General features: G+C 45.4%; 1 protein-coding gene across 4 annotated transcripts in view; it reads left to right on the forward strand.

The window, feature by feature from the left end:
- Positions 1–22,649, forward strand: part of AP1G1 (adaptor related protein complex 1 subunit gamma 1) — a 110,977-nt gene that overhangs the window by 9,487 nt on the left and 78,841 nt on the right. For 2 of the 4 annotated variants that reach the window (XM_058441176.1, XM_032157825.2), the window contains exon 1: positions 16,024–16,152. The exons of 1 other annotated variant lie outside the window; for it this stretch is intronic. The gene's annotated coding sequence lies outside the window, so the exon portion shown is untranslated. Of the gene's footprint in view, positions 1–16,023; positions 16,153–16,260; positions 16,411–22,649 lie in introns of those variants that run through there. One more of the 4 variants, XM_058441178.1, reaches the window with a different exon arrangement.

Here is a 22,649-nt window from a genome sequence, read left to right on the forward strand (position 1 = left end):
CAAAGTGCTCTCACCCCTTCCAAAATATCTACCTATTCTACCGTTAATGGTAATTCTATGCTAGGACAAAAATATTGATATCTTCCTTGACTCTTCCCTTTCTCTCAACCCCTACCCATCTAGGCTGGAGTGCAGTGGTGCAATCTTGGCTCACTGCAACCTTTGCCTCCTGGGTTCAAGTGATTCTCGTGCCTCAGCCTCCCAAGTAGCAGGGATTACAGGCACACGCCACCACGCCCAGCTGATTTTTTTTATTTTTAGTAAAGACAGGGTTTTACCATGTTGACCAGGCGGTCTTCAACTCCTGACCTCAAGTGATCCACCTGTCTCGGCCTCCCAAAGTGCTGGGGTTACAGGCATGAGCCACTGCATCTGGCCTCCAGTGCCTTTTTATTTCTTTTTTTTTTTCTTTGAGATAGAGTCTCGCTCTGTCGCCCACGCTGGAGTGCAGTGGCTCAATTTCAGCTCACTGTAACCTCTGCCTCCTGGGTTCAAGCAATTCTCCTGCCTCAGCCTCCTGAGTAGCTGGGATTACAAGCGACTGCCACCACACCCGGCTAATTTTTTATATTTTTGGTAGAGATGAGGTTTCACCATGTTGGCCAGGCTGGTCTCAAACTCCTGACCTCAAGTGATCCACCCACCTCCACCTCCCAAAGTGCTGGCATTACAGACGTGAGCCGCCACACTTGGCCATATTTCACTTAGAATAATACGCAAAGTCTTTCCCACAACCCATACCTTCCCTCCCCATCACTCTGACTTTATTCCCCCCACCTTCCTCCTTGCTTACTCTGCCTTAGCCACACTGGCCACTTTATGCTTCTTCAAATGCCCAGGAACATTCCAACGTCAGGGCCTTTGTATCTCCTTCCGGTATTCTGTGTTCTCTAGATATCTGCCTGGTTCCTCCCTTACTTCCTGGAAGCCTATACTTAAATGTTCTCTTCTCTGTGAGGCCCTTCCTGGCCATCTTCTCTAAAATGTCAACCTCCTCCTTCTTCTCTGCTATTTTTTTTCCTCTGTAGCATTTATCTCTAGCTCACATCGTGCAGAGTTCACTTAGTGATCGTGCTTATTATTTGTCTCCCCCACTAGAATGTCAGCTTCATGAGGGCAGGGACTTCTGTCACAGTTGCATCCCCAGCCCTGTTACTGTCTGTTCATTTTGTCAAATGAATGAATAAATCTGGAGTTTACCACTGCTAAAGTTTAATAAACTTTCTTGTAGACCTATCTATGGTTATTTACACATAGCTCTTAACTGTTTGTGTGCTAGTGTCTAACCTCATAGGTACTCAAAACATAGGCATGGAAAGAGAGAGAAGGAAGAAGTCTGTGGACTGGAAGGCCCAAAGTTTGCTTTTAACTCTCATTGACTAGACTATAAGCTTCATGAGGGCAGGAACCATGTCTCTTTGCTCACCATTTCTTCCCCAGGGATTCCAGGAATGTTTGGCATGTAGTAAGCGTGCAATAAACCAATGGGTAAAAGATTGAGAACCTGGCCAGGTGCGGTGGCTCACACCTGTAATCCCAGCACTTTGGGAGGCCGAGGCAGGTGGATCACCCGAGGTCGGGAGTTCGAGACCAGCCTAACCAACATGGAGAAACCCCGCCTCTACTAAAAATACAAAATTAGCCAGGCGTGGTTCACGCCTGTAATCCCAGCTACTTGGGAGGCTGAGGCAGGAGAATTGCTTGAACTCGGGAGGCAGAGGTTGTGGTGAGCCGAGATCACGCCATTGCATTCCAGTCTGGGCAACAAGAGCAAAACTCTGTCTAAAAAAGAAAAAAAAAAAGATTGAGAACCTAGTGGAATTCTTACTCTCTTGTGAGGCTGAAGCCCCAGCAGACCTGGTCAGTATTTGATTTACTGATGATGTCAAGAAAGATGGCCTTGGCAGAGGAGATGGTACTGTAGTAGGAACTGGTGATCAACTTGGGGTATCAACAACATCTACACCAGGACCCTTGCATGTCATCGGCAGCCCTTTGTTGCTCTGTCCTTCCTCCTAAAAGATAAAATCTGGAAGGACGCTATGGGTAGTGCCAAAATACGTTTTTGTTGTTGTTGTTGTTGTTGTTTTGAGATCAAGTCTTGCTCTGTTGCCTAGGCTGGAGTGCAGTGGTGTGATCTCAGCTCACCACAACCTCTGCCTCCTGGGTTCAAGTGATCCTCCCACCTCAGCCACCCAAGTAGCTGGGATTACAGGTGCACTCTACCACACCCAGCTGATTTTCTTATTTTTTGTAGAGATGGGGTTTCACCATGTTAGTCAGGCTGGTCTTGAACTCCTGACCTCAAGTGATCTGTCCACCTCAGCCTCCCAAAGTTCTGAGATTACAGGCATGAGCCACTGCGCCCAGCCACATTTTTTTTTTTTTTTTTTTGAGACAGGGTCTCACTCCGTTACCCAGGCTGGGGTTCAGTTTCATGTTCTTGGCTCACCGTGACCTCTGCCTTTCAGACTCAAGCAATCCTCTCATCTCAGTCTCCTGAGTAACTTGGACCACAGGTGCATACTACCACACCCAGCTAATTTAAAATTTTTTTTGTAGAGATAAGGTCTCATTATGTTTCCCAGGCTGGTCCTGAACTCCTGAGCTCAAGTGATCCTCCCTCCTTGGCTTCTCAAAGTACTGGGATTACAAGTGTGAGCCACTGCACCCAGCCAAAAATACATTTCTTTTTCTTCTTCTTTTTTTTTTTAGAGTGCAGTGGCACGATCTCTGCTCACTGCAACCTCTGCCTTCTGGGTCAACAAATTTTCCTGCCTCAGCCTCCCGTGCAGCTGAGACTACAGGTATGTGCCAGCACGCCCAGCTAATTTTTGTATTTTTAGTAGAGACAGGGTTTCACCATATTGGCCAGGCTGATCTTGAACTCCTGACATTGTGATCTGCCCACCTCGGCCTCCTGAAGTGGTGGGATTACAGGCATGAGGCACTGTACCCGGTCTGATCTTTGTAATGTTTTAAGGATGGAGGGATATTTGCAGTCATTTAGCTGATATGCGATGTATTTTTACGCTTAAATCATAAGAAAACAAGGCTATAGTCTCTCATCAACCTCTTAATAAAACAGTACAGACTGCAGAGAACATTTTTATGAGCTGGACAAATTTGAAAGTCTTTAATGTACAGTGATTTAGACTCATGTTTTAGATTAGATATATTCAATTCATATAACATGGAAAACAATTTACTTTTATGTTAAAAATAGTATTAAGCCCAGGTGCAGTGGCTCACACGTGTAATCCCAGCACTTTGGGAGGTGGAGGCGGGCGGATCACCTGAGGTCAGGAGTTCAAGACCAGCCTGGTCAACATGGTGAAACCCATCTCTACTAAAAATACAAAATTAGCTGGGCATGGTGGCACATACCTGTAATCCCAGCTACTCGGGAGGCTGAGGCAGGAGAATCATTTGAATCCAGGAGGCGGAGGTTGCATTCAGCCGAGATAGTGTCATTGCACTCTAGCCTGGGCAACAAGAGTGAAACTCTGTCTCAAAAAAAAAAAAAAGAAAAAGAAAAAGAAAAAAGAAAGAAAATAGTATTAAAACTTTGGGTGGGTATGGGGGCTCACATCTATAATCTCAGCATTTTGGGATGCCAAGGCAAGAGAATCATTTGAGCCCAGGAGTTTGAGACCAGCCTCGGCAACATGGGGAAACTTCATTTCTACAAAATATAAAAATAAATTAGCTGGGCATGATGGTGTGTGCCTGTGGTCCTAGCTATTCTGGAGTCTGAGGTGGGAGGATCTCTTGAACCCAAGGGGTCAAGGTTGCAGTGAGCCATGATCACATCACTGCACTCCAGCCTTGGTGACAGAGCAACACCTTTTCTCAATAAAAAAGAAAACCTCACAAAATTTGTATACATAAATCTGAAGAGGTCAAATAAATAAAAACCAAAGAGCTGTAGGCACTAATTTTCTTCACTTTTTATTCCTTCAGCCTAAAGAGAACTTCTTTGATTACTTTGCTAGGCTTTTTTTTTTTTTTTTTTTTTGGTTTTTACTTCAAAATTTTCCTCATTACTTGCTAGGCATTTCTGAGCCTGAAGCTCTTTTACTGAGACTTTATATTTCAGACGTGGATTCCAAGTCTGATTTTCTTGTTGAAATTATTTGTCTCAACCACACCTTGTATATTGCTCAGCTTCTATTCTCAAAATTCGAGTCCTCTGATTTAAAAATAAAACAAAAAAACTTTATTAAGAAAAATTTTAGATACTGCATTTACAAAATTAGAATTACATATGAACTCCCATGTACCTATCATTCAGTTTCAATAGTTATCAATATTCTGCTGCTCTTATTTCATCTATCCCTTCTTAACTTTTCTTTTTTTTTTTTTTTTTTTTTTTTGAGATGGAGTTTCGCCCTGTCACCCAGGCTGGAGTGCAGTGGTGCCATCTCAGCTCACTGCAAGCTCCACCTCCCGGGTTCACACCATTCTCCTGCCTCAGCCTCCCGAGTAGCTGGGACTACAGGCACCTGCCACCACGCCTGGCTAATTTTTGTATTTTAAGTAGAGACAGGGTTTCACTGTGTTAACCAGGATGATCTCGATCTCTTGACCTCGTGATCCACCCGCCTCGGCCTCCCAAAATGCTGGGATTACAGGCGTAAGCCATCGCGCCCAGCCTCTTCTTAACTTTTCTAGGGGGAGAAAGCAGAGGAAGAATTTAAGCAAATCTGAGAAATTATATAATTGCAAATGTGAATACTTCATTACATATCTCTAACACATATCCTTTGTTTAACATAAAACAATGTCATTGTTCTCATTATAATGAAAATAAGTACTGGCCGGGCACGGTGGCTCACACCTGTAATCCCAGCACTTTGGGAGGCCAAGGTGGGTGGATCATGAAGTCAGGAATTCGAGGCCAGCCTGTCCAACATGGTGAAACCCTGTTTCTACTAAAAATACAGAAATTAGCTGGGCATGGTGATGCATGCCTGTAATCCCAGCTACTCAGGAGGAATTCCCAGATTACTCAAGGGATTCTCCAGGCAGGAGAATCGCTTGAACCCGGGAGGCGGAGGTAGCAGTGAGCCAAGATCACGCCACTGCTACCCAGCCTGGGTGACAAGAGTGAGACTCCATCTCAAAATAAATAAATAAGTAAAATAAAATAAAATATAAATAAAGGAAGTCCTTACTATCATATAATATTCATCTGGGCTGGGCGCGGTGGCTCACGCCTGTAATGCTGGCACTTTGGGAGGCCGAGGTGGGCGGATCACAAGGTCAGCAGATCAAGACCACGGTGAAACCCCGTCTCTACTAAAAATACAAAAAAAAAATTAGCCGGGCATGGTGGCAGGCGCCTGTAGTCCCAGCTACTCGGGAGGCTGAGGCCGGAGAATGGCGTGAACCCGGGAGGCGGAGCTTGCAGTGAGCCGAGATCGCAGCACTGCACTCCAGCCTGGGAGACAGAGCGAGACTCCATCTCAAAAAAATAAAAAACAAACATATAATATTCATCTATATATTAAGTTTATCCAACTGTCAAAAATGAATTATGCAGTTATTTTGTGAAATCAAGATCCAAAAAGATCCACATATTGTATTTGGTTGATATGTATCTGAAGTCTTTTAATCTTCAACACTTCCTTTTTTTCCCATTACTCTTTTTCCCGTCTCCATTTATTTATTGGAGAAAATGCCTTCTGATTTTTTTTTTTTTTTTTTTTTGAGATGGAGTTTTGCTCTTGTTGCCCAGGCTGGAGTGCAATGGCGCAATCTCGGCTCACTGCAACCTCTGCCTCCTGGATTCAAGCGGTTCTCCTGCCTCAGCCTCCCAAGTAGCTGGGACTACAGGTGCGTGCCAACACACCCGGCTAATTTTTTGTGTTTTTAGTAGAGACGGGGTTTCACCGTGTTAGCCAGGATGGTCTCAAATTTCTGACAGGAGTTGGAGACCAGCCTGACCAACACGGTGAAACCCCGTCTCTACCAAAAATACAAAAAAATTAGCCAGGCGTGGTGGCGCGTGCCTGTAATCCCAGCTACGCAGGAGGCTGAGACAGGAGAATAGCTTGAACTCGGCAGGCGGAGGTTGCAGGGAGCCGAGACTGCACCACTGCACTCCAGCCTGTGCGCCAGAGCGAGACTCCAACTCAAAAAATAAAACATAGCTAGGATTTCAGTCAGTTTCGTCTTGAATGCTTCGTTATAAGATTTTCCACTCCTCATAAAAGACAAGTTTATTTAAAGAATATGGAGTTAGAGAGAAGATCTTTAGGTCCAGGGCCAGAGACCCGCTTGCATAGCAAACTGCTTGCCTCTCCTTAGAAGTAAGACACCTCACTCTTGGCACTTACTTGGGTCCTAGACCATCAGCTGGCATGTGTGGACGGCTTGGCGAAGGAGTTTGTTGTTCCCTGAGTTGGGCACCAGGGACTGGCTGCCCCAGTTACTGCAGATGTCTCAACACTTCTTGAATGTCCCAGGCTAATTTTAAAGCAACTCACAGAACTGATTTTGGAAGAACAAGTATAAGACTTTGCAATTAAAGGAAAACAAAAACAATTTACTATAGATTTTTCTAGACAAATGATGGTGCCCATATTTATACATATTTTCGAGATGAGGTTTCACTATACTGTCCTAGCTGGTCTCAAACTCCTGGGCTCAAGGATTTTTCCTGCCTCATCCTCCTGAGTAGCTGGTACTACATGTATGAACCACTGCTCCTGGCTCAATGGTGTCCATATTCAGGAAATAAAATTACTTGAGTAGAAAACAATGGGTCAGAAATCCTGCTTTGTTTCTAGATGGTGCATTCTCTTCTAGTGACCTTAGTTTTGTCATTCCTAACGGGAGAATGGCATCATTTCCTCAATTTGGAATTTAAGTTGATTGCAGTCTCATACCTGGTAAAGTTTTTCCCTCCAAAAGTGCCAAAATAATACAGAATAATTTACAAGTCAAGAAAAACTACTCTACAAAAAAGAAAATATTGTGACATAAAGCATCTCAGGTGGCACTTTGGGCTGCCTCTTTTTTTTTTTTTTTTTTTTTGAGATGGAGTCTCACTCTGTTGCCCAGGCTGGAGTGCAGTGGTACGGTCTCAGCTCACTGCAACCTCCACCTCCCGGCTTCAAGTGATTATCCTGGCTCAGCCTCCCAAGTAGCTGGGATTACCGGTGCCTGAAACCACGTCTGGCTAATTTTTGTATTTTTAGAAGAGACAAGGTTTCACCATGTGGGCCAGGCTGGTCTTGAACTCCTGACCTCAGGTAATCCACCTGCCTCGGGTTCCCAAAGTGCTGGGATTACAGACATGAGCCACCACGCCTGGCCTAGGGCTGCCTCTTTTAAAAAAAAAATTCTGAAACAAAGAAGCAGCTTGGCAGAAGCTAATATCCTCCAGGCTTTGGTCTTTACTCTTCTACATATAGTAGAGTTCCTAATGCTCTTGGTAAGAGGTCAAAGAGTGTATGGAGTTGGCTGTTGGAATTTTAATTTTTACATCCTTTCTGGCTTTTGTCATAAGTGAAAGATGAATTCCTAAACTCTTGTCTCAAGCCAGCATACATTGTGATTAGGGACTGTGCTTTAAAAGAATTGTGAAAATGCTTTTTGTGAAAACATTACGTAAACAGCAGACAGACTAATTTCTCTGACTTTCAGTCTTATTTATAGATTCGTGTGACTCAAAGGATAACAAAACAGGCCAGTGGAGCCGCCTCTTTGACTCATGTCACTGTATTTCTTACACGGCTGTGCCCCTCTTCACTCTCCTTTCTCGGCTGAGATCTCTGGCACGTGGAGAGGCAGGAAGGGTTCCTTGTGAAAGACGCTGACTGCATTTCTTCAGAGAGAGCTTTCCCCATCTGCTCTAAAGGTCACATGGGCTTCAGCTGCTGATACTGACCGACTCATTTAAGAAACTCACTGTGCCGGATGAGGTGGCTCAAGTCTGTAATCCTAGCACTTTGGGAGGCTGAGGTGGGAGGATCACGAGGTCAGGAGTTCGAGACTAGCCTGGCCAACATGATGAAACCCCCATGTCTACCAAAAATACAAAAATTAGCTGGGTGCAGTGGCACACCCCTGTAGTCCTAGCTACTCAGGAGGCTGAGGCAGGAGAATCACTTGAATCCAGGAGGCAGAGGTTGCAGTCAGCTGAGATTGTGCCACTGCACTCCAGCCTGGGCAACATAGCGATACCCTTTTTTTTTTTTGTCTCAAAAAAAAAAAAGAAAGAAAGAAACTCACTGCATCCTAAGCCCAAACAAGACAGTTCCCCTCTAGTACCCCAGATTCCACCAGGTACTATATATTCCAAAAGCCATCTTTCACTGCTCTGGCTCCCAGCGACCTCTCCCTTTTCTGCTCTTTCTGAACTAGAACTTCAGCGACCTCTCCGTTTTCTTCTCTTTCTGAACTAGGACTTATCTGCTGAATGATATCACTGGCTTATTTTATATTTGTGGATTTTTAAAAAATCTCGTTTTCCTCAATGAGATTGTAATTTTCTGGAGGGTAGGGGCAGTCTCTTTTGTTATGTCTATTTTTTTTTTTTTTTTTTTTTTTTTTTTGAGACGGAGTCTCGCTCTTTCACCCAGGCTGGAGTGCAGTGGCGCGATCTCGGCTCACTGCAGGCTCCGCCCCCCCGGGTTCACGCCATTCTCCTGCCTCAGCCTCCCTTGTAGCTGGGACTACAGGCGCCTGCCACCTCGCCCGGCTAATTTTTTTGTATTTTTAGTAGAGACGGGGTTTCACTGTGTTAGCCAGGATGGTCTCGATCTCCTGACCTCGTGATCCGCCCGCCTCGGCCTCCCAAAGTGCTGGGATTACAGGCGTGAGCCACGGCGCCCGGCCTGTTATGTCTATTACAGATTCTGGTGCACCCAGGACAGTGTGGCATAGGGGAAATAATCAGGTAGTCTGTTTGAATGATTACTATATGGGCTGGAAGACGAATCCAGAGTTGGAAGGACTAGATTTGAGTCTGGTCTCTATTGTATGAAAGTCTGACCGATCATTTAATCTCTCTGAGCCTCTCCTCCTCTCCCCTCCCCTTCTGCTTTTCTTTCTCTCTCTCTCTCTCTCTGATATATTTTTTGAGACACAGTCCTATTCTGTCACTCAGACTAGAGTGCAGTGGTGCAATCATGGCTCACTGCAGCCTTATCTTTCTGGTGTCAAAAAATCCTGCCTTAGCCTCCTGAGTAGCTGGGATTACTGGTGCGTGCCACCATGCCTGGCTAATTTTTGTGTTTTTAGTAGAGACGAGGTTTCACCATGTTGGCCAGGCTGGTCTCAAATTCTTGACCTCAGGTGATGCCCCTGCCTTGGCCTCCCAAAGTGCTGGGATTACAAGTGTGAGCCACCGTGCCTGGCCTAATTAATTTTTTTTTTTTTTTTTTTTTTTTTTTGTAGAGACAGGGTCTCACTATGTTACCCAGGCTGGTCTCAAATTCTTGACCTCAGGTGATCCCCCTGCCTTGGCCTCCCAAAGTGCTGAGATTACAGGTAGCCTCTGTTTTCTTATCTCTGAAATAAAGATGATAATATTTATCCTAAAGTGAGCTAATATTTATTGTGTCCTTACTATGTGCCAGTCGCTTTTCTAAGTGCTTTAAGTGTGTCAGCTCATTTAATTATCACACCAGCCCTAAGTTGCCAATGCTATTATAAGCTTCATTTTTCAGATGGGAACACTGGGTTCAGAAGTGTTCAGAGATGTTAAGTAACTTGTTGCAGGTCACAAAGTAAAGAAAGGAAGGGCAGAGTTTTAAGCCCAGGTAGTCTAGCCCCAGAAACTTACACTCTTAACTACTATGCTATAACGCCTGTGTGGTTTACAAATTCATGGTGTATGAGGAGCAAATGAATGGATGTATATGAAAATACTTTTTTTTCTTTTTTTTTGAGACAGAGTCTTACTCTGTTGCCCAGGCTGGAGGGCAGTGGTGCGACTCTGGTTCACTGCAACCTCTGTCTCCCGGGTTCAAGGGATTCTTCTGTCTCAGCCTCCCAAGTAGCTGGGATTACAGGCGCGTGCCAACACGCCTGGCTAATTTTTGTGTTTTTAGTAGAGACAAGGCTTCACCATGTTGGCCAGGCTGGTCTCAAACTCCTGACCTCAAGTGATCCACCCACCTTGGCCTCCGAAAGTGCTGGGATTACAGGCATGAGCCACCGCGCCCAGCCTGAAAATACTTTTGTAAATGTAAGACACACTGTACTACTGTTACTTATAAAGGGCAGTCAGTAAATGCTTTAGTTGAATGATGAGGCGGCACAAAAATTTCAATATTTACATTCTTATGATGCTTTAGGCTTTTCAAAGTGCTTTCATGTAGCTGATCCCTTCTGCATAACGAGCCACTCTAAATCCATTTTGGAACAGGCAAGACATAAATAAATATTGGAAAGCTGAGTAAACCGGCTCAGAGATGTTTAACACCTTGCTCTGGGCAAAAAGTGAATTAAACCTAGCCAAGACCGGCATCTAAGTGGTCTGACTGCTAGCCAATGTTTCTTCAGTTTTATTTTTTGTTGTTCTTTGTTAAATTGTCGTTGTTATTATTATTTACTTATTTATTTTCGAGACAGAGTCTTGCTCTATCACCCAGGCTGGAGTGCAGTGGCGCCATCTCGGCTAACTGCGTCGTCTGTGACTTTCAAGTGATTTTCCTGCCTCAGCCTCCCGAGTAGCTGGGATTACAGGTGCGCGCCACCATGCCTGGCCAATTTTTGTATTTTTAGTAGAGATGGGGTTTTGCCATGTTGGGAAGGCTGGTCTTGAATTCCTGACCTCAGGTGATCTGCCCGCCTCGGCCTCCCAAAGTAATCATGTTGGGATTACAGGTGTGAGCCACCGTGCCCGGCCTATTCACTGTTAAATTGAAGCAGTCCTCAATAGTAAACAAAACCATAAAAATAATAATCTTTGGCCAAGCACAGTGGCTCATGCCTGTAATTCCAGCACTTGGGGAGGGTGAGGGGGGAGGATCACTTGAGCCCAAGAATTCCAGACCAGCTTGGGTAACACAGCAAATCCCCGTCTCTACAAAAAAAAAAAAAAATTAGCTGGGCATGGTGGTATGCACCTGTAGTCCCAGCTACTCAGGAGGCTGAGGTGGGAGGATCACTTGAGCCCGGGAAGTCAAGGCTGCAGTGAGCTGTGATTGTGCCACTGCACTCCAGCCTGGGCAACAGAGCAACACCCTGTCTCAAAAAAAAAAAGCAAAACAAAACTTTTTTCCTAGTTATTATCTCTTACTAAGTTTAACACTTCCAGGCTATTGTTGTTTTAAAAACAAAAATTGGCCAGGCACAGTAGTTCACGCCTGTAATACCAGCACTTTAGGAGGTGAAGGTGGGCAGATCACCTGAGGTCAGGAGTTCGAGACCAGCCTGGCCAACATGGTGAAACCCTATCTCTACTAAAAATACACAAATTAGCTGAATGTGGTGGCAGGCACCTGTAATCCCAGCTACTTGAGAGGCTGAGGCATGAGAATCTCTTGAACCTGGGAGGCAGAGGTTGCAGTGAGCTGAGATCACGCAACTGTACTCCAGCCTGGGCAACAGAGCAAGACTCTGTCTCAAAATAATAAATAAATAAAATAAAAACAAAAATCCATAAAATTCCATTTTCTTATAAGAATTTTCTTTTTAACTAAAAGAACAGTGTGCTCGTTGCAAAAACAAAATATAATATAATAAAGTAAAAATTATCTGTAATCCCATCATCCAAAAAAGCCATTTTTTTGTTGTTGTTTGTTTTGTTTAAGACGGAGTCTCGCTCTGTCCCCCAGGCTGGAGTGCAGTGGCGCAATCTCGGCTCACTGCAAGCTCTTCCTCCTGGGTTCACACCATTCTCCTGCCTCAGCCTCCCGAGTAGCTGGGACTACAGGTGCCTGCCACCATGCCTGGCTAATTTTTTGTATTTTTAGTAGAAACGGGGTTGCACCGCATTAGCCAGGATGGTCTTGATCTCCTGACCTCATGATCTGCCCGCCTCAGCCTCCCAAAGTGCTGGGATTACAGGCATGAGCCATCGTGCCCAGCCCAAAAAAGCCATTTTTAAATTTTAATTTTGTCCTTCAATTTTTTTCTATGCATGTAAGTTATCAGTAGCAAACAAACCCATAAAAATAATAATCTTTGGCCAATGGCAGTGGCTCACGCCTGTAATTCCAGCACTTTGGGAGGGTAAAGTGGGAGGATCGCATGAGCCCACGAGTTCCAGACCAGCTTGGGTAACATGGCAAAACCCTGTCTCTACAAAAAATTAAAAAAAATTAGGCGGGCGTGGTGGTATGCACCTGTAGTCCCAGCTACTGAGGAGCCTGAGGTGGCTCAATATACACTTTGCAAGCTCATTTTATAACATTGTTTTATAATATTTCCTTTTAAAGTCTGCCATACTATAATAATAAGGTTTTCATTTTATTGGTAGCATAGTATTCCCTTTTATAGATGTGCTGTAATTTATTGATCTGGAATTAGGGATTCTGTTGGAGAAGACGGGGAGTAAGCCTTTCTAAACTTAAATCACTAACCATGGAAACCAAAGATTCCAAGACAATGTGACTATGCTACATATTGAGGCAATTGCTTTTATTTATTTATTTTATTCATTTATTTAAAAGATGAGGAGGCCGGGCACGGTGGCTCATGCCTGTAATCTCAGCCCTTTGGGAGGCCGAGGCAGGTGGATCACCTGAAGTCAGGGGTTCGAGACCAGCCTGGCCAACATGGAGAAATCCTGTCTCTACTAAAAAATACAAAATTAGCTGGGCATGGCGGCGCATGCCTGTAATCCCAGCTACTCATGAGGCTGAGGCAGGAGAATGGCATGAACCCAGGAGGCAGAGCTTGCAGTGAGTTGAGATCGCGACACTGCACTCCAGCCCAGGGACAGAGCAGGACTCTGTCTCAAAAAAAAAAAAAAAAAAAGCTCTTTCCTACTTAGGTAGCTGGCTTAATTTTTCTTTTGTGGTTCACAATGATACACATTTAAATTTGATCTCTAAGCATTTTTTTGTGGTATTCCAAACGGAATACTTTAGCTAACTCTGCTTTGCAACCTACAAACTTATTTCTTATGTGGAAACCCCAAACTAAGTTTGGCCTGTGTTCCCTGCATAGCTATATCTCAGAGGAAATTGTGTTTTGGCTTCATTCCACTATTTACTAGCCTTGTAGTCCATGGTTGCACTGTACAGTAGCAGCATGGCAGAGGATCTGAATTCTGTAAACATTCTATTCTCTAAACCACTTGTTGGGGGTTGACTCCATCCACTCTGAGAGTGTAAGTGTGTGCGTAGGTAGGTAGGTAGGTGGGTGGGTAGGTAGGGGTGGTGGAAGATTGTGGTACCCTATGCTAATTTATAAAATGGCACTCTGGCCTGGCGTGGTGGCTCATGCCTGTAATCCCAGCACTTTGGGAGGCCGAGGTGGGTGAATCACCTGAGCTCAGGAGTTCAAGACCAGCCTGGGTAACATGGTGAAACCCCATTTCTACTAAAAGTAGAAGAAATTAGCTGGGTGTGGTGGCACGCGCCTGTAATCCCAGCTACTTGGGAGACTGAGGCAGGACAATCACTTGAACTCGGGAGGCGGAGGCTGCAGTGAGCCAAGATGATGCCATTGCACTCCAGCTCAGGCAACAAGAGTGAAACTCTGTCTCAAAAAAAAAAAAAAAAAAAAAAAAAAAAAAAAAAAAAAAAAAAAAAAAGGCCGGGCACGGTGGCTCACGCTTGTAATCTCAGCACTTTGGGAGGCCGAGGCAGGCGAATCACGAGGTCAGGAGATCGAGACCACGGTGAAACCCCGTCTCTACTAAAAATACAAAAAATTAGCCGGGCGTGGTGGCGGGCGCCTGTAGTCCCAGCTACTCGGAGAGGCTGAGGCAGGAGAATGGCGTGAACCCAGGAGGTGGAGCTTGCAGTGAGCCGAGATTGCGCCACTGCACTGCAGCCTGGGCGACAGAGCGAGACTCCATCTCAAAAAAAAAAAGGCACTCTATAGCTCTACAGCAGAACCCCAGTGGAGGAGGGGAGAGGATGTGTCTTTTAGTCAAGTTAGTTTCTTGGAGCCTCTTTTTCCTTATTTGTAAAGCTAAGTTACTTATGCTTGCCTAGCCTGACTCAGGAGGTTGTCCAGAGGGTCAGATTAGATTATACACATGAAAGTGCCTTATGAACAATGTGATATCAATATCTAATAATAAAAATGATAATTATTATCGCACCCATGGCTTCCTTTCTTTCCAGCCACTTGGCATGTCCCAGTAGTTCAGGGACAAAATTGTACAGATGGGCCTACTTGGTTCAACTTTTTTTTTTTTTTTTTTTGAGACAGGGTCTCACTGTGTCGCCCAGGCTCGGCTAACTGCAACCTCTGCCTCCCAGGTTCAAGTGATTCTCCTGCCTCAGCCTTCCGAGTAGCTGGGATTACAGGTGCCCGCCACCATGCCCGGCTAATTTTGTATTTTTAATAGAGATGGAGTTTCACCATGTTGGTCAGGCTGGTCTCGAACTCCTGACCTCAGGTGATCCGCCCACCCCGGCCTCCTAAAGTGCTGGGATTACAGGCGTCAACCACTGCGCCCGGCCTACTTAGAGCAATTTTTGTTAAGTGTTTTGAAATCCCTGCATGAAAATGACTAAGGAAAAAAGTGCAACCTTCTGTCTATGACACCCAGGTCCTAAACTCAAGATTTGTGGTTAGTTCTGGCCAGGCTGGTGGCTCACACCTGTCATCTCCACACTTTGGGAGGCCGAGGCAGGCAGATCACCTGAGGTCAGGAGTTCAAAACCAGCCTGGCCAACATGGCGAAACCCCCTCTCTACTAAAAATGCAAATATTAGCCGGCCGTGGTGGCGGGAGCCTGTAATCCCAGCTACTTGGGAGGCCGAAGCACGAGAAATTGCTTGACCCCGGGAGGCAAGGTTGCAGTGAGCCGGGATCCCGCCACTGCACTCCAGCTTGGGCAACAGAGCGAGCATCTGTCTCAAAAAAAAAAAAAAAAAAAAAAAATTTTTGTGGTTGGTTCTGTTCTCTTTGGCACCCAGCCTGGTGCTGTGTTGTATTGTACTTTGTTGCCAATCTAGCAGAAGGATTTTAGTCTAGGTAGGTCACCTTTCCTTTAAACAGGCCAAGATATCAGGCCCTCTTTACATTCACATGGAAAAGACTCGCGTCATATGTTAGTAATTATTTATCAGGTTAGGAACTGTCTGGTTAGACTTTCTTTGGCCCTGGTCATTAATTCATGGAATCATAGACCGAAAGCCCATTCTGTAAGGGTTTCAGCTAACATGTTTCCAAGTCTTTCTACAGATGAGGAAACTGAATCCCTGGAGAGTTTAAGTGACTTTAGCAGTGCATGCACCGCGGTACTGGGCGTGGAATCCATTCTTTTGAGTCATCCTCTTAACTCTTCATAAAATATGTTGCAAAGACACCATAAAACCATAGAATACCACCTGGAGCACGCTCCTTAAGTTATAAAGGAAGCAAAAATCTTAAAGGAGACAGCAAAGAGTTCGGGATTCCCGTGGACGAAGACCTTTTCAGCCCTGCTATCTTCTCCGCCCCACCTGTCTCGCTTGCTCTCACTTCCTGGGCTACCTGACCTAGCTCCGCCCCCTCCAGGTGGCTCCACCGCTTCCTGGTAGCCCAGCCCCCCCCCCCCCCCCCCGGCCCCGTCCCACCCCCTGCCACCAAGCGGAACCAATGTCCGTCCGCTACGGGGTAAGCCGGATCTTTCTCGCTCAGACTCATCGCAGCGGTGACTCGGCAGCAGCGTCTCGCGTCATCAGTGACAGCCCCGACCCTTGCTACGCTTTGCGTCGCTCTGCCAGGAGCAGTCGCCTCCTCCTTGGCAAATAGTCCTCGGCAGGGTCCGAGTTCTTGGATAATCCGAGAGGAAAGGCACGAGAAGTTGCAGTACGGGGACACGGAAACGACCAGGAGAGGAGGCCAGGGAACGAAGTTTCCGCAATAGTGTGTGAAGTTAGTTAAAAACTCCCTCCTTCCTCAGGATCCCTCCGCCTGCAGTAGCGGTGGTGAGGCCGAGGGAGCCGCCATTTTGGATGTTCGGTTCCTGCTGCCACTGCTGCCGCCGCCCCCGGAGCTGCTGGTTTCATTCGAGGTTTCGGGCCGGTGAGTGTCACTCCCGGCGCTGAGAGCATATTGCTGCTTTTGCCCCGCCGCTGCCGCGGGCGCTTGACCGGAAGCTTCCTGTCAGTTTCAGGGGTCCGGTCCCAGGCTGTGGGTGTTGAGAAGAGAGGACAGAGAAGCTGGGCCAGGAGGGGCCGAGAGCCCCAGGGGCTGCTCCGACTTCTGGAGGGCCGACCCCGAGGCCTCGGAGCGGGAGGTTCCGCGCGCCGCGGCGTTCCGTGTTGTGGTGTTGCCCCGCCGGTACGGGCCTCCTTGAACCCTTGACTTCCTCAGGCTGCGATCTTTGAGGGCTCATTCAGGGAGCCTGGGGTTTAGCGGGGCGGGCCCCACCCCCGCGTGTCTTCTCTGAGCCACGTATCAGCGTTCTTGTGTCTTGTACCCGTGTCAGGTCTCTCAGATAACTCTTAGCGTGTCCAAATGCCCAGTTAATCGCTGCCTGCCCCTGCAGTGCCGTCCTCTCGAACCGGACATCGGCCTCACCTCTCTCTAACCTTCCGACCAACTTCTTTCCCAATTTTCCGTGTGTGTGTGTGTGTGTGTGTGTGTGTGTGTGTGTGTGTGTATGTTTTTTTTGTTCTTGTTTTTTTTCAACCTACCTGCGAGTATACTGTTTACCCTTTTCTCAGCTCCTGGCCCTGCGGACGTCAGCGTCTAATAATTCTCCCGGTCTTCCTGATTGCCTGAAAGAGTCGGGACGGTTCGGTTGATTGTGTTTCCCGGTTAGGACTTGGTGTAGGAGATCCATCGAACCACTCGCTCAGAGTAATGTTTATGAAGCAGATTATGTTTATGAAGCAGATTAAATGGCTTTTGGGAGGCGGGAGCTGTCAAATGTTTTCTCATGTGTGGATTCCCTCCCTGTGCCGAATACTTAGCTTTTTGGTACTTACCGACACTTGTGTGGTGTTTTTTTTTCCTCCCCTATTATATATCCCTGAGCACGGAAATCTGTTCGTGGAGAAAAATCTTAATCTGAGGTAGGTAGAAAGGAGAGTTGGGCTGCTTTACAGTGATTAGTTAACAGAAGAGAGGAGTTAGTGCTTTCTTAGTGACCTTAACTTTGAGGTGTTTGTACAGTAATGATCTTTGCTGACTGATTCTAAAAAATACTTGTAATGACTTCATGTATTGGGTTTTTCTGGGGATAGTTGAATTTTAAATATTCACTTCCACCGTTCCCTAGAATACTTGTCAAATACCTAACTTGTCACACACCCTAACTTTCAAGTTTGAAAAATATGACCCCTCTAAGTACTCGTAATCCCCTCACTTTTATTCTAAAGGCGTGTTTGCAGTCTAGCATGCTTGAATAAAAAGTATGTCTTTATTTTTATTTTTATTTTTTTTGAAACGGAGTCTCGCTCTGTCTCCAGGCTGGAGTGCAGTGGCACGGTCTCGGCTCACTGCAACGTGCACCTCCCGGGTTCAAGCAATTATCCTGCCTCAGCCTCCCAAGTAGCTGGGACTACAGGTGCACGCCGCCACGCCCGGCTAATTTTTTATTGTTGTTGTATTTTAGTAGAGATGGGGTTTCACCATGTTGCCCAGGCTGATCTTGAACTCCTGAGCTCAGGCAGTCCGCCCGCCTCGGCCTCCCAAAGTGCTAGGATTACAGGCGTGAGCCACCGCGCCTGGCGAATAAAAAGTATTTCACAGTAATTCACTGATATATTTCCTACGTTTCAATTTAGGCGAGTGTGATTGAATCACCCTTATTTCATCTCAGCCTGGGTTTTCACATCTGCAAAAGAGAAATTAACTTATTTGAGATCACAGTCTAGTGGTTGAAGTTTAAATTTATAACTTGAACTGAGTCAAGCTTTTTAGTATTGCTAAGCCACATGTAGATGCATTATTCTTATCAGGTTATTGAAATGAGATTGTAGATAAATTCCTGTATAGGTCATATGCTGTCTTAGAAGAAAACAATATTTTCAGTTTAAATACTCAATGATCTTGTTATTTGTTTTAAGCAGATTTTTCAAAAATATATTAGTTACTATTAGATATGTGAGTTCTGTATTACCCTGAAGCAGTGGAATTTTCTCTTTTGGTTTAAAGGAACTGTCAAACACTGAACACCTATGTAATGCTCACTCATTTACTAAGTATGCCCTCGCAGTTACTACTGAAATGTTCCATTTCTGACTTAGACTTTTCAAGTAAGGTGTTAGAAGAGCTATCACATAGATGTTAGTTAACTCAGTGTTTTTCATGCTTTAATATATTGGTATTTAAATGTCATTCAGTCGGGCACTCAGTGGCTCATGCTTGTAATCCCAACACTTTGGGAGGTGCAAGGTGGATCCCCTGAGCCCAGGAGTTGGAGGCCAGCCTGGGCAACCTAATGAGACTCCGTCTCTACCAAAATATTTTAAAATATTAAGCTTTTAAAAATTCATTCTTAGATAGTTTGCATTCACTGTAGGAAGGGTCCTTTTGCCTTAACAAATTCCTAGCAAAGTGTTGTTTAGTGCACCATTGATCAGTGCGTATTTGAATGTCTGCTTTGTGTTTAGGAAATCTCCGTTTTCTTTTGGGAGCAGTTGCTTGTTCTTTGGTCTGACCTCTGTAATTGATAGCAGTTCTAGATTTGAGGGCAGATTTTAGAGTGAAACTATAAAGTACAGAATTTGCCAGGAATGCCTTGGTGATATTTCACCCCAGTATTTATTTTAAAAAGGAGTTTTAAAAATCAGTGGTATGCAAACCAAAACCAACTTCTTTATGATTTATAAAAACTCTTTTATTTTTTATTATTTTTATTGTTTGAGACAGGGTCTCACTCTGTTGCCCAGGCTGGAGTGCAGTGGTCTTGGCTCACTGCAGCTTGGACCTCCTGGGCTCAAGCGATCCTCCTGCCTCAGCCCTCCACGTAGCTGGGACTACAGGTATCTGCCACCACACGGGGCTAATTTTTGTATTTTTTGTTTAGTGTTTTGTCATGTTGCCCAGGCTGGGCTCAAGCAGTCCTCTTGCCTCGGCCTCCCAAACAAAGTGCTGAGATTACAGGTGTGAGCCACCTCACCTGGCCAAACTCTTTTAATTTATACAAATTTAAAAAGTTGAATGAGTATTTTCCAAGATATTATTTTTAATTAAAAAAATTGAATTGGCAGTCTACATACCAAAACAGATTTTCCACAATGCTTAATCCCCTTATTTGCATTTGATGAGGATTTTAAAATTTTGTGTATATAGCAGGACTTAATTGCTATCAAAACTTTAAAACTCTTACTTAGAACTTCAGAAAATTTAAAAATACTGTTTTAGGCGCTTGTAATTTAGTCTGTCCTTGCTTTATGAATTGTTTTCAGTTCTTTTTTGTTTGTTTTTTGAGACAAAGTCTTACTCTGTCTCCCAGGCTGGAGTGCAGTGGCTCGATCTCGGCTCACTGTGCAACCTCCACCTCCTGGATTCCAGTGATTTCTGCTGCCTCAGCCTCCCAGGTAGCTGGGATTACAAGCGTGAGCCACCATGCCCAGCTAATTTTTGTATTTTTAGTAGAGGCGGGGTGGCTAGGCTGGTCTTGAACTCCTGACCTTAAGCGATCCACCCACCTTGGCCTCCCAAAGTGCTGGGATTACAGGCGGGAGCCACTGCGTGCAGTCTGTTTTCAGTTCTTGATTTTGGCTTTCTTTATTCTCTGTTACTTTTACTCAGTTTCTAATGCAGAATAATGTTGAAAGTAGCAAACAATTTTTTTCAACTCCTCTCAGCTTATAACTAACAAGCAATTTTATTTTAATTGATTGATTGATTGAGACAGGTTCTCTTTCACCCAGGCTGGAGTGCAGTGGTGCAATCTCAGCTCACTGCAGCCTCAACCTCCTGCCATGTTCAAGTAATCCTCCCACTTCAGCCTCCTAAGTAGCTGGGACTGTAGGCATGTGCCGCCTGATTTATTATTTTTTTGTAGAGACAGGGTTTCGCTATATTCCCCAGGCTGGTTTCAAATTCCTGGGCTCAAGAGGTCCTCCCACCTCTGCCTCCCAAAGTGCTGGTATTAAAGGTGTGTGCCACCATGCCTTGCCCACAAGCAATTTTAAACTTAAGAGAGCAGGCTGGTGCAGTGGTTCATGCCTGTAATCCCAGCACTTTGGGAGGCCGAGGCAGGTGGATCACTTGAGGTCAGGAGTTTGATACCAGCCTGGTCAACATGATGAAATCCCGTCTGTACTAAAAATAAAAAAGTTAGCTGGGCATGATGACGCACACCTGCATTCCCAGCTACTTAGGAGGCTCAGGCAGGAGGATTGCTTGAACGGGGAGGTGGAGGTTGCAGCGAGCTAAGATCGCGCCACTGCCTCCAGCCTGGGTGACAGATGGAGGCTCTGTCTCAAAAAAAAAAAAAAAAAAGAAAAAAAATTAAGAGAGCATATTTATATAATCTTTTGTATTTCTTGGCTTACAGGTTTTGAAATTGTCTTTGTTGGCCGGGCGAGGTGGCTCACACCTGTAATCCCAGCACTTTGGGAGGCTCAGGCGGGTGGATCACGAGGTCAGGAGATCGAGACCATCCTGGCCAACATGGTTAAACCCTGTCTCTACTAAAAAATAGAAAAATTAGCTGGGCATGATGGTGCGTGCCTGTAGTCCCAGCTACTCGGGAGGCTGAGGCAGGAGAATCACTTGAACCCGGGAGGTGGAGGTTGCAGCGAGCTGAGCTCACACCACTGCACTCCAGCCTGGGGACAGAGTGAGACTCTGTCTCCCCCCCCAAAAAAAAGTTTGTCAAAATGTAGTAGCATTTTTCCAGTTGCCTTTTTGTATAGAAAATTTTATTTCAATGAGGTCAAGAAAGAGAAAAGGGAAAAGAGGTGTTTGTTTTTTTTTTTTTTTTTTTTTTTGAGACGGAGTCCCCCTCTGTCGCCCAGGCTGGAGTGCATTGGAGCCATCTCCGCTTACTGCAACCTCTGCCCCCGGGTTCAAGCAATTCTCCTGCCTCAGCCTCCTGAGTAGCTGGGACTACAGGCGTGCGCCACCACGCCTAGCTAATTTTTGTATTTTTATTAGAGACAGGGCTTCACCCTGTTGGCCAGGCTGATCTCGAACTCCTAGGCTCAAGTGATCCACCAGCCTTGGCCTCCCAAAGTGCTGGGATTACAGGCGTGAATGAGGTGTCATTTTTACTTTGAAGATACGTGTTAAGTTTTTTTCTTCACTGACCTAATAACACAATACACTTAATATGGCATGAGTTTTGGTTGCTGGAGAAACTGGTTAAAGTTTGAAGGGTCCAGAAGTGGGAGAAAAACACACTTGCCAAATGTGTTGAGTCAGCATTAACACTTTAGCATAAAAGGGCAAGGGTTAGGATGAGATGATTGAAATGAGAAATGCTTTTTTTCACTAGGTACTTGGAAATTTTACTTTTAAAAAAAGCCTACTCAGGGCCGGGCGCGGTGGCTCACGCCTGTAATCCCAGCACTTTGGGAGGCCGAGGCGGGCAGATCACAAGGTCAGGAGATCGAGACCATCCTGGCTAACATGGTGAAACCCCGTCTCTACTAAAAATACAAAAAAAATTAGCCGGGCAAGGTGGCGGGCGCGTGTAGTCCCAGCTACTCGGGAGGCTGAGGCAGGAGAATGGTGTGAACCCCACGGGGCGGAGCCTGCAGTGAGCCGATATCGCGCCACTGCACTCCAGCCTGGGAGACAGCGAGACTCCGTCTAAAAAAAAAAAAAAAAAAAAAGCCTACTCAGACCATTGGGAGATTTAATTAGTAAATTATAAATGTTGTTGGCAACAAATTAAGTAGTTTTAGAAGAAGTCATTTTTTTAAAAGATGAGGAAAAAATACATGTGACTTTTGTAATTTATAAATAAAAACATATTATTTTTTATTTATTTATTTTTTTTGAGACAGAGTCTCACTCTGTCACCCAGGCTGGAGTGCAGTGGTGCCATCTCCGCTTACTACAGCCTCCACCTCCTGGGTTCCCGTGATTCTTGTGCTCAGCCTCCTGAGTAGCGTGCACCACTGTACCTGGCTACTTTTTGTATTTTTAGTGGAGACGGGGTTTTGTCATGTTGGCCAGGCTGGTCTCGAACTCCTGACCTCAGGTGATTGACCTGCTTCAGCCTCCCAAAGTGCTCGGATTATAGGTGTGAGCCACTGAGCCTGGCTAAAATATTTTAAATCTTTCAAAGATATGTAAAGATGTTACATGTTTTCTAAACCTAGAAATAAACTTTGCTGGCCAGACCTGGTGGCTCATGTCTGTAATCCCAGTACTTTGGGAAGCCAAGTCCGAAGGATCACTTGAAGACAGCAGTTGGAAACCAGTCTGGGAAACACAGTGGGACCCTGGCTGTACGAATTTTTTTTTTTTTTTTTTTTTTTTTTTGAGAGAGGGTCTTGCTCTGTCACCCAGGCTGGAGTGCAGTGGTGCGATCTCGGCTCACCTCAACCTCCACCTCCTGGGTTCAAACAATTCTCCTGCCTCAGCCTCCCAAGTAGCTAGAATTACAGGTG

The sequence above is a fragment of the Hylobates moloch genome, unplaced genomic scaffold (assembly GCF_009828535.3).
Source record: "Hylobates moloch isolate HMO894 unplaced genomic scaffold, HMol_V3 SCAFFOLD_6, whole genome shotgun sequence".
NCBI lineage: Eukaryota > Metazoa > Chordata > Mammalia > Primates > Hylobatidae > Hylobates > Hylobates moloch.